We start from the raw sequence: 11709 nt of genomic DNA, 5'->3' as shown, positions 1-11709 counted from the left end.
ATATAATTATACGGGAGATCGGATATTAAATAAATATAATTATACGGGACATCGGATATTAAATAAATATAATTATACGGGAGATCGGATATTAAATAAATATAATTATACGGGAGATCGGATATTAAATAAATATAATTATACGGGAGATCGGATATTAAATAAATATAATTATACGGGAGATCGGATATTAAATAAATATAATTATACGGGAGATCGGATATTAAATAAATATAATTATACGGGAGATCGGATATTAAATAAATATAATTATATGGGAGATCGGATATTAAATAAATATAATGATACGTGAGATAAGATATGAAATAAATATAATTATACGGGAGATCGGATATTAAATAAATATAATTATACGGGAGATCGGATATTAAATAAATATAATTATACGGGAGATCGGATATTAAATAAATATAATGATATGTGAGATAAGATATGAAATAAATATAATTATACGGGAGATCGGATATTAAATAAATATAATTATACGGGAGATCGGATATTAAATAAATATAATTATACGGGAGATCGGATATTAAATAAATATAATTATACGGGAGATCGGATATTAAATAAATATAATTATACGCGAGATCGGATATTAAATAAATATAATTATACGGGAGATCGGATATTAAATAAATATAATTATACGGGAGATCGGATATTAAATAAATATAATTATACATGAGATCGGATATTAAATAAATATAATTATACATGAGATCGGATATTAAATAAATATAATTATACGCGAGATCAGATATGAAATAAATATAATTATACGGGAGATCGGATATTAAATAAATATAATTATACGCGAGATCCGATATTAAATAAATATAATTATACGCGAGATCAGATATGAAATAAATATAATTATACGGGAGATCGGATATTAAATAAATATAATTATACGGGAGATCGGATATTAAATAAATATAATTATACGGGAGATCGGATATTAAATAAATATAATTATACGTGAGATCCGATATTAAATAAATATAATTATATGTGAGATCAGATATTAAATAAATATAATTCTACGTGAGATCAGACATGAAATAAATATAACAAGCGTTACGCCTCGGTCCCCCGTCATTGACGTGATGTGAGTTGAAAAAGTGGAAGACGCAAGGCGGCCATCTTGGATTTTGACGTGGCGACCCAATTTTCAATAGCGTTCTTCCTTATGCGTAGATACACCCACAAACCAGATTAGAATTTGGTACTTTGCTTATTTTTCAAGATATTCCGCTCACAAGGTTCAGACATACATGGCTGCGGCCGTCTTGGATTTTGACGTGGCGACCCAGTTCCTCAATCTGTTCAATCCCATTCTTCCCTTCAGGGCTTCAGGGCAGCTGTTCACCACTACCTCGGGTCATCCCCCATCCATACTCATGATCTCTTCTACCCTCATTAAGCCTCTCCAAGCGCACTCCTTCCTTTCCAGGTTAGTGCTTCCTCACCCACTTTTTCATTTTATGTTGCATTTCTGTTTCATCCCCAGCTTTCCCCCTTCCTCTAGCTGTATTTTATTTTGTGTCCAGCTTGTTCATGACCATGTGTCCTCCTCCCCTTGATCTCATTCTTCATGGACATTCTTCCTCCCATCCAATGTCCCTCAGTTGTGTCCCTCCACCCTGCTGTCAGTGTGCAGCAGCATAATTTTGCCTCTGATTGTAAAATATGTAAATATGCTAAAGCTCGTGTTGATTTGGGGATTTCCGTTACCAGGTGAGCCAGAAGAAGGACGAATGAGTTGGTCAGTATCGGTTTGAATAAAGAAAATCGACCCGGAATCCGAACGTCTCGGAGGTCTTTTCTTCCACCCTCAAGGTGTGTCTCTCCCCACACCCCTCCTTCGCCCTGTATTCTCCTTCTGTTTGGTTCTGTTTCATTCTTTGTTCTTGCTCATCCACAATCCTTGACAAAGTATACAATTTAAAAAAAAATTAATTCATGAGGTTATCTAAATTTTGATCAAACACTAAATAAACTATTGAATTTATGGATAGAACACGATACCTCACTCAGTGTTCAGGTATATACAGTACATTACTTCAATTTTAATAAAATAATTATTTTAACGATCATTTAAAAAATCCGGAAGTGTAATGCTATTGAAGTCGTCCAGTAGCAGTCCTGAATACCACCCTTATACACCACCCCATTGAACCTTTATTACCTTCGCAAAAGCGGAAGGTTATGTTTTGATCGCTGTGTATTTATTTGTATGTCTGTGTGTGTGTGTGTGTGTGTGTGTATGTTATTCGCATAACTCAAAAAGTATTCAACCGAATTGCATGAAATTTGGTGGGATGATTGGTTATTATACGGGACACATTTGATTAGATTTTGGGAGCAATCGGGTCAAAGGTCAAGGTCAAGGTCACGAAAAGGTCAAAATCGTATTTTTACCATAGCGCGGTCAATTTTTATCCAATTGGCATGCAACTAATGCCAAAATGTTCAGAATTCAATGCCCGATCTTGTGATATACGACATGACCCAGTGAAGACATTACCCTTGTTAGCGGTTGGGGGTCAAAGGTCAGGGGGGTCACGACCTTGCAAAATGTGCGTTTTTTGTCATAACTCGGTCAATTCTTATCCGATTTGCATGAAATCAGCACCAAACTGTTCACTGTTCTGTTCCCTACACTCCCATGCCAAGTACAGAACAGTAGCTGCGGCGAAGGTATGCGCTCTACCGAGTGCCCGTTCTAGTTACCTTCGCAAAAGCGGAAGGTTATGTTTTGATCGCTGTGTATTTATTTGTATGTTTTAAATTGAAGTTATTACTAGTACCCGACTGCAAAGCCGCAATGAGCCGGCGAAGCCAAAGCCTCTTGCCACTATTTTACCCATCACGATGGCATCAGTCGGTTCGGTAGTTGATAGTTGGTCGGTGTAGGTACCGTACCTGGTAAGACTTGGTAAAAGAGAAGAGCAGACAGTCCTCCCCAATACCTACATACAATAAATGTCACAAGAAGCTTAAGGAAGTAACTATACGATGTGCTAGCTTAAGGCCTATTTTAAGAAATTTTAACTGGGCTTAACATACCTTTTCACAGTATGTGTGTAGTCTTCTAACTTCAGTCGCTGTCAGGACTGGTTCTCTCCGGGCACTGCGGCTTCCTCCACCAGAAGAAGTTAGCTTGCAGTAAGATCAGTGCCGACAGAACAGACGATAGCGCCGTTTCAACGGCAATGTGTGACTGTCGTTAATCAAACCGAGCTTTCTTTCTTTATGTAAACCGCTTATACCGTATTTTTGGCCGTGAAAAACTATCCCCTACGGCCGCGAGATTTCAAAAAAATAATTCTTCGTCAATTTTAGAATATTTGACGCCGTTTTCAGCGTCCGAAACGCGTCATAAGCTTTTTAAAAATATTTTTCAAATGCTCGAATCTCATTGGTTCCGGTGTTTGGTGACGATTTTCGTTGAAGATAACGAGGTTGGTCTTCACGTATTTTAATAACAAATTAGAGGTGCATTAGATTGTGAATCAAAGAAAGACGGGTGAAACAAACTCTATTGAACTTTTTCGCAATTGTTTTATGCAAACTTCCGCATCCGGTCGATGGCGGCCTCCATTGCGTGATTTGGTTTTAGAAATATTTTTTCAAATGCTCGAATCTCATTGGTTCCGGTGTTTGGTGACGCTTTTCGTTGAAGATAACCAGTCCCGCGCGGGCTGAGGTTGGTCTTAAAGTATTTTAATAATAAATTGGAGGTGCATAAGATTGTGAATCAAACAAAGACGGGTGAAAGAAACTCCTATTGAACGTTTTTCAATTTGTTATGCATACTTCCGCATCCACAAGATGGCGGCCTCCATTGAGCTTCGGAATTCTCAAGCCAAGGCATAATCTGGTTTTCGACATAATACGTACACGTTTATTGACAACATCGGCTTCGCCGGCTACTAAACTCGAGGTTGGTGGAAGTATTTTGACGATTTGTGTCATACAGTATTCAAGTGTATAATTCAATTTAAATAAAATAAAGATTGTAAAAGTCGTATAAATAAATTAATTCCAGGTTTTACCACCATTTATCGCAGCGTCTGTTACACCACCCTATCTAACATGCCACATTCGTTTTTCGTGCTTGTTGTTTGTGTCCTTTATGACGTCCTTAAAAATAGTAAGTTTCCTGTTTGGAATGATTTTAATTTTTTTTAATTTTGACTGCCAGACAGGCAGACAGAGTAAAAAAAATTATCCAGCTCCTGTCTGTACATGTGCGGTCGGGATGAATTCTAAGCCAAGGTACGTTAAAACGACGGACTTGTCTTCCTATTCATAATCAAAATGATATTCGATTTAAACAAGTTGTTCCTCAATCATAAACTGATCAGACGGACAGACATGAAGGAATTGCTTCACCCTGCTCTTCACGTCGCGTGCGCGGGGTATTGATTCAAATGTCGTGATACCTGTTTCACTGTCTTTTCTCTCGTTTTCAAAAAGCTGGAAGAGGTGCGTCGTCATCATTACCTCCGCCACCAAAGGTGGTTGGAGGTTATGTTTTCACCCCTGTCTGTCCGTTTGTGAACAAGATATCTCAAAAAGTTGTGAACGGATTCAGACGAAATTTGGCAGAGTATGTGACAAGGACGAAATGATTACATTTTGCTGAAGATCCGGATTCGGATCCGGCTACTAGAATTTTTAAAGTGATTCTTCACCCATTGGGAGATAGGGCCAAAAATGATACATAGCAGGATATCTCAAAAAATTATGGACGGATTTGGACGAAACTTGGTGGACCGGTTGGTTGTCTAACAAGGACAAATAGGTTCGATTTTGGTGAAGATCTGAATATGGATTCGGATATGAGAATTATTTAATTTTTTAAGTGATTCTTCACCATTGGGAGATAGGGTCAAAACGATACATAGCAGGATATCTCAAAAAGTTATGGACGGATTTGGACTAAACTTGTTGGACAGGTTGTGTGTGTGACAAGGAATAATCGATTCAATTTTGGTGAAGATCCAGATCCGGATCCGGCGAGTAGAGTTTTTCAAGTGATTCGTCACCATTGAGTGATATGGCCAACCAGGTGGAGGTATGTTCCCTACTGAGTGCCGTTCTAGTTCATTCATTCACATCAACATTCACCGTCTCCTCTCTCTCTCTCCATCTGTTCAAGTGCTCTCTCTCTCCCACTCTCCAGCAATTTTGTGTCTCCCCCACTCACAAACCGCAAGGCAACACCCCTTGTGGTGCTTGAGACATTCTTTGGAATGCTGACGCACACCACAAAAGCTGCAAACACGCGAGGGATGGTTCCGATCAATCTTGCCATTGGATTCCGTCTCAGTCATTTGAGGAAACATAAAAAAAAAACCTCTTGTTTCAATCACGTTAAACGAGTCTGCATCGTTATGATTATGAAAACACCAAACCGTGCACGGTGGGTGTGGGTGATCGCTCGAGGCGCTTCTCCGACGAGGATAAAGCACGGAAGAGCGTGACGTCATAATACGATGACGTAGCACGCGTGTCCTGATAGGGGAGGACGGATAGGCTATATCTGTCTTTCGGTGCTGACACGAGCAAACGAGAAGCATTTAATTAATCGATGTGCGGATCTGCTAATTAATAGACATCCCGAGGATCGGGTTATGGAAGCCCACGGGCGTTCCCGCGTTTTCGGAATAAACGTGCGAAAGAATAAAGGAAAAACTTTTAATGGGATTTTTTTAAAGGTCACCGGGATGCGATGAAAGAAAGGGTGGTGTGGTGAGATTTTGAGGAAGGTGGGTGACAGAGGGTGACGAAGCGCCGTTCGCAGCACACCCGCACTCACGAGTCACGGCAGACATTTTGAGTGGTGAGAGCGATGGATTAGCGCGCAGACGTACAGTGGACAATAAGGGTGAAAAGGAGACGAAATCAAGGTTGGAAAACTCGATGGGAATTTCGAGCGAACTGCGCGATGCATCTCTCCCGGTGAGTCATCCCGGGGGAGTGCGGGCCTCGCAGTTGTGCTTGGAATGATGGGAAGTTTGGGGGCGAATGAAACGAGTCTTGACTATATCCCTGCCGTTGGTCACTGTGAGTGCGTTTGTGAGTGCTGTCATGAACCGGAGATAGCAATGATCGGAGTGCGATCGATGGATGAAACCAATAGGATGTTGATTGAGGGACAAGGAGGCCATTTGGCCCATGAATCCTGCGCTAAAACAGCCGTGGGAAGCAATGAGAAGCTGACGTTTCGAGCTTTCACCCTTCGTCAGAGCATATAGGGGACGGTTTGGGTGAGGCTTCTGTGGACAGGAAAAGCAGATGAATCTGGTGTAGCAGAGTTGGGAGAGTGTAAATCGAGAGTTGAGGGTGAAAATGGGGAGCTAGGGGAGTGTAAATGGAGAACTGGGCAGTATAAATAGTGAGTTGGGGAGTGTGAACGGAGCGTTTGGGGTGTGTGAATGGGGAGTTGGGGTGTTAATGGAGAGTTTGGGGAGTGTCGAGGCTTCTGTGGACAGGGAAAGCAGATGAATCTGGTGTTGGAGAGCTTGGAGAGTGTAAATGGAGATTTGGGGGTGAAAATGGGGAGCCAGGGGAGTGTGAATGGAGAGTTGGGGTATGTGGATGGGAAGCTGGGGGAGTGTAAGTGGAGAGCTGGTTAGTATAAATAGGGAGTTGGGGTGTGTGAATGGGGAGTTGGGGTGTTAATGGAGAGTTTTGGAATGTAAATAGAGAGTTGTGGCATGTAAAATGAGAGTTTGTGGAGTGTAGATGATGAGGTGGGTGTTAATGGAGATTTGGGGAGTGTAAATGGAGAGCTTGGGAGTGTAAATGAGGAGCTGGGTGAGTGTAACTGGAGAGTTGGGGGTGTAAATGGACAGTTTGTGGAGTGTAGATGACGAGTTGGGTGTTAATGGAGAGTTGGGGAGTGTGAATGGAGAGGCGGTGTGTAAATGTGGAGCTGGGGGAGTGCAAATGGAGAGTTGGGGATGTAAATGGAGAGTTGGGGGTGAAATGGTGAGCCTGGGGAGTGTAAATGGAGAGCTGGTTAGTATAAATAGGGAGTTGGGATGTGTGAATGGGGCGTTGGAGTGTTAATGGAGAGTTTGGGAGTGTAAATAGAGAGTTGTGGCAGGTACAATGAGAGTTTGTGGTGTGTAGATGATGAGTTGGGCGTCAATGGAGAGTTGGGGAGTGTAAATGTAGAGTTTGGAAATGTAAATGGGTAGTCAGTGTGTAAACGGGGAGTGTAAATGGAGCTTTGGTGTGTAAATGAGGAGCTGGGAGAGTGTAACTGGAGAGTTGGGGGTGTAAATGGAGAGTTTGTGGAGTGTAGATGACGAGTTGGGTGTTAATGAAGAGTTGGGAGTGTGAAAGGAGAGGCAATGTGTAAATGTGGAGCTGGGGGAGTGCAAATGGAGAGTTGGGGGTGTAAATGGAGAGTTGGGGAGTGCAACCTGGGAGTTGGGTTCTAAATGGGGAGCTAGGGGTTTGTTTTTTTTTGGTTTTTTTGTGTACTGAATCGAGGCTCGTGAAAGAGCTAACATTTATTTCACAAACAAATCAACCAGACAAACAAAATATATAAAAAGAGGGAGCGGAAGACAAGATGGGGAAAGAAGGGGAAGCACACAAACACAACATTTGAGAGCAGGGAGACGTGTGGGAGGGAGAGGGCTTGGGGGGAGGAGGCGTGGGAAGGGGGGGGGGGAGTTATAAAACACAAGTGGACCAAGGACTTCCAGGACAGAAGTTGGTATTTCAAAAAAGTGGATTTGGGGTGAAATTAGCAGGGGTAGAAAAGATCAAGGTTTTGGATGGGGGAAGATAAGAGATGGTGGTGAACAGCTGTTTTAAAGACCTGGAGCGTGGAGTGGGATTGAAGAGAGTGAGGGAGTTTGTTCCAGAGGTGGGAGAAAAGAGGAATGAAGGAGTGAAGGTGAGCAGAAAGTCTTGATTTTGGCAGTTTAACCATAAGAGGGTTGCAGGCAGATCTTGCGCGACCTGTAGGAATATTTGGGGGACAGAGCCCAGAGAGAGCTCGGGGGGCAAGGCCAGAGAGGAGTCGGTAGAAGACCTAAAGACCACCAACCTGCCTGCGGTGAGTGAGTGAAAGGCCCTTGGAGTTAGCTTCATCGCGGGAGATTCCAATGATTCTGAACGCTTTGGTTTCAACAGCGTGAAGACGAGCTAGGTGTGAGGCAGGAGCACCAGACCAGAGAGGAGAGCAGTATTCCATAGAGCTGCGGATGAAAGCCTTGTAAGTGGTGAGGAGCTCAGGTGTACCAAGGAAGGACTTCGCACAATGGAGGATGCCCAGTCGGCGACTGGCTTTGGAGGCCAGATTTGAAATGTGGTTTTCCCAGGAAAGATCATGGCAGATAGTGAGACCCAAAAGCTTGAGTGACAGAAATTCTTGGAGAGGATTATTCAGAAAGTGGATGGGAGGGTTGTCCAGTCGGTCTTTTCGGAGAGACATCGTCAGAGTGTGAGATTTGTCAGGATTGAAAGACAAGATGTTCCACTTGTTTGCCCAGTCTGTGATTTTGTCCAGGTCTGCAGAGAGTGAGGAGGCTGCAGACTGCTGATCTGAGGGATGAGGAATGGAGCGACAGAAAGTAGAGTCGTCAGCAAAGAGATAGAGAGGATTTTCAAGAGAGTCAGAGAGATCATTTATGAAGACCAGAAAAAGCACAGGGCCCAGAACACTGCCTTGGGGAACTCCAGCCTGAACAGGAAGAGGAGATGAGAGAAACCCATTCAGGGCCACACGTTGACTACGACTAGAGAGGAAGTCCGCCAGCCATGCGTGGAGATTTCCATGGATACCAAAGGAGGAGAGTTTGGGGAGCAGAGTGGGGTGCCAGACCGTATCGAAGGCACGTGAAATGTCAAGGGAGACAGCTCTAATTTCCTGTTTGGCATTGAGGACCTCCATCCATTGTTGAGAAAGCAGAAGCTGCATGTCCAGAGTAGAGTGACCAGGTCTGAAACCAAATTGATGGTCAGAGATCAAGCCATTGGAGAAGAGGAAGGATTTCATATCTGAAGCAATGATGGATTCCATGACTTTGCTGATAATTGGGAGAAGGCTGATTGGTCTGTAGTTGCTAGGATCTGTTTTTGCACCTTTTTGTGCAAAGCGGTGATATTGGCTGATTTCCAAGCAGATGGCAGATGACCTTGAGCAAAAGAAAGGGTGAAGAGAACAGAGAGAGGGAGTGAAAGAGCGGAAGAACATGATTTTAGGACCCGTGGGCTGATGCCGTCAGGACCAGTTGCAGAATCAGAGTCGAGGGTTGACAGAAACTTTTCCACTTTGTCTCGAGGAAAGGACACAGAGTCCAGGAGCAGCTGGGTACGACTGGGTACTGTGGGCACAGAGAGGGATGGGTTTGGGACACAAGATTTAGAGGCAAACACAGAGTTGAGGCATTCAGCTTTTTCACGTGCGGAGTCAGCCATGTAGCCATTTGAGGTGAGGGAGGGGATGGAGGGAGAACAAACACCAGAAACAGATTTGACCAGATGCCACCAGGATTTGGAAGAGGGAGACAGATAAGAGAGTTCGGCCTTGAGAACGGAGAGATATTGTTTCCTGGCTCTCCTGAGGGTGGACACACACTTGTTTCGGGCTTTGTGAAAGGAAATGAGATTTCCTTCCGTTGGATTTGCTTTCCAGGAGACGAAAGCAAGTTGTTTCTGGGCAACAGCCTCACCACAAGATTCCGTGTACCATGGATGGGAGGAAGGGTATGACAACTGAAGACGAGATGGGATAAATCTGTGCATGAGAGAGAGAAATTTACTTTGGAAGAATTCTCAGGATGAGTTGATGTCAGAGGCGGTAGAGATGGGAGACCAGTCCAGATGATTGATGGCTGCTTGAAGACCGTGCCAGTTGGCCTTAGTGAAATGCCAGACTCGTCGACGCTGAGGAGGCTCTCTGAGATTGGTCAGAGAGATGTCCACTTTAACAAGCACATGATTAGATGAGCCGATTGGAGCAGAAGAAGAGAAGCAGACATTTTCAGGGATGTTAGTCATAACCAAGTCCAGAAGAGAAGATGCTCCGTTGACTGAGATCCGGGTCGGGAAATTGACAGATTGTGTCAGTCCCAGTGAGTCGCAGAAGTCCTTTGCTGAAGAGCCATGGCTGGTGAGAGCGGTACCCACACCCAACCAACTGGCATGGTGACAATTGAAATCACCACATATGAGGAAGAGAGAGTTGGGATGGGTAGATAGAAGTTGGTCCATATTATCAGACAGCGAGATGTAGATGGAGTCATCACTGTTTGGTGGACGGTACAACACACATATGAACAAAAGGTGGGAGTGAAGGGGAAGCCATAGCCAAAGGTATTCCTGGGGGTGAGGTGGAGAGAGGGCAGTGGAGGGCGAGTGAGGAAGAGAGTTTTTTATAAAGATAGCAACCCCACCTCCAGGACGAGGCTCAGGTCTATCATACCGGAGGAGGGAGTAACCTGGGAGAGATACAAAGGAATCAGAGACATCATGAAGGAGGAAAGTTTATGTTAAGCAGATCACATCTGGTTTGTCAGAAGGAACCTGTATGGAGAGATCAGTCAAGTTTGAGCGAAGGCCCCGGGTGTTTGAGGTCCATACCGTTAATGAAGAGGAAGGGGGAGCATCGGATACAGAACAGGGGGGGGGGAGGGGTAGGGTAAGATGTGGAAGAGGAGGAAGAGGTATGGAGAGCTGTTGAAGGTGTGTCAGAGATTTCAGAGATTTCAGAATAGCTTGGAGAAAGGGAAGAATGGGGCGGACAAAAGGTTTGATGGAGATTGGGTGAGGCACAGTGAGGTGTTATTTGAGGAGGGGGCCGAGCGAGGCAGAAGGTTGGGGGAGATGAAGGTGAAAGTTGGAAGGGGGGAAGAGGCAGGGAGGATGCTTTGAGGAGGAGGGGTGAGAGGGGAGTCTAGGAGGGGAGGAGCGAGGGAGAGTCTCAGAGGGGAGGGGTGTGGGGGGAGTTTAGGAGGGAGGGGAGGGAAGGGGCAAGTGAGGAGATTTGAAAGGGATGGGTGATGGGGAAGATTTGGATGGGAGGGGCAAGGGGTTAGATTTGGAGGGGAGGGGTGATGGGAAAGTTTTGGAGGGAAGGGGTGATGGGGAAGATTTGGAGGGGAGGGGCAAGGGGGAAGATTTGAAAGGGCTGGGTGATGGGGAAGATTTGGAGGGGAGGGGCAAGGGGGAATATTTGAAAGAGATGGGTGATGGGGAAGATTTGGAGGGGCGGGGTAATGGGGTAGATTTGGAGGGGAGGGGTGAGATTGGATTTTGAAAAGTGTACGATTCATGGGAAACGAACATTTTTTGCAAAATGAGTTTGAGACCTTCGAGTCAAAAATACGTTTGAGGACATTGAAGGAGGGGTGGAGGGCTGGAGAGTTTCGGGAATGTAGAAAAGAGGAACTGTAAGAGATGGTATTTTTTTTTGAATGAATCGATTTGGTGAGCAAGACGAAAGCATCCTTTTATAGGAGAAGAAGAAAAAGGTGTTATAATATATGACAGAATACAGTTCTTCAGGGGAGAGATTAAACATTTCTAACCACGTGATCGCGTGATCACGAACAACGTGAACGAAGAACGAATGAACAAATAAGAACAACAAATAAACGAATCAGAACTGAGAAGGAAATATTTTTTTGGGGGGGGGGGGGGGTTTTAGTAGAG

At 44.0% G+C, this 11709-nt stretch overlaps 1 long non-coding RNA gene across 1 annotated transcript in view; it reads left to right on the top strand.

The window, feature by feature from the left end:
• The first annotated feature begins 5861 nt into the window (after positions 1-5861).
• LOC137426289 (uncharacterized) overlaps positions 5862-11709 on the top strand; it is a 53660-nt gene continuing 47812 nt past the window's right edge. Inside the window, exon 1 of the long non-coding RNA XR_010984261.2 lies at positions 5862-5994. This is a non-coding gene — a long non-coding RNA (uncharacterized LOC137426289). The remainder of the gene's footprint in view (positions 5995-11709) is intronic.

This window comes from Myxine glutinosa, chromosome 4 (genome assembly GCF_964187855.1).
Source record: "Myxine glutinosa chromosome 4, kmMyxGlut1.1, whole genome shotgun sequence".
NCBI lineage: Eukaryota > Metazoa > Chordata > Myxini > Myxiniformes > Myxinidae > Myxine > Myxine glutinosa.
The sequence above is the reverse complement of the archived record's forward strand: the minus strand, read 5'-3'. Positions and strand labels throughout refer to the sequence as shown.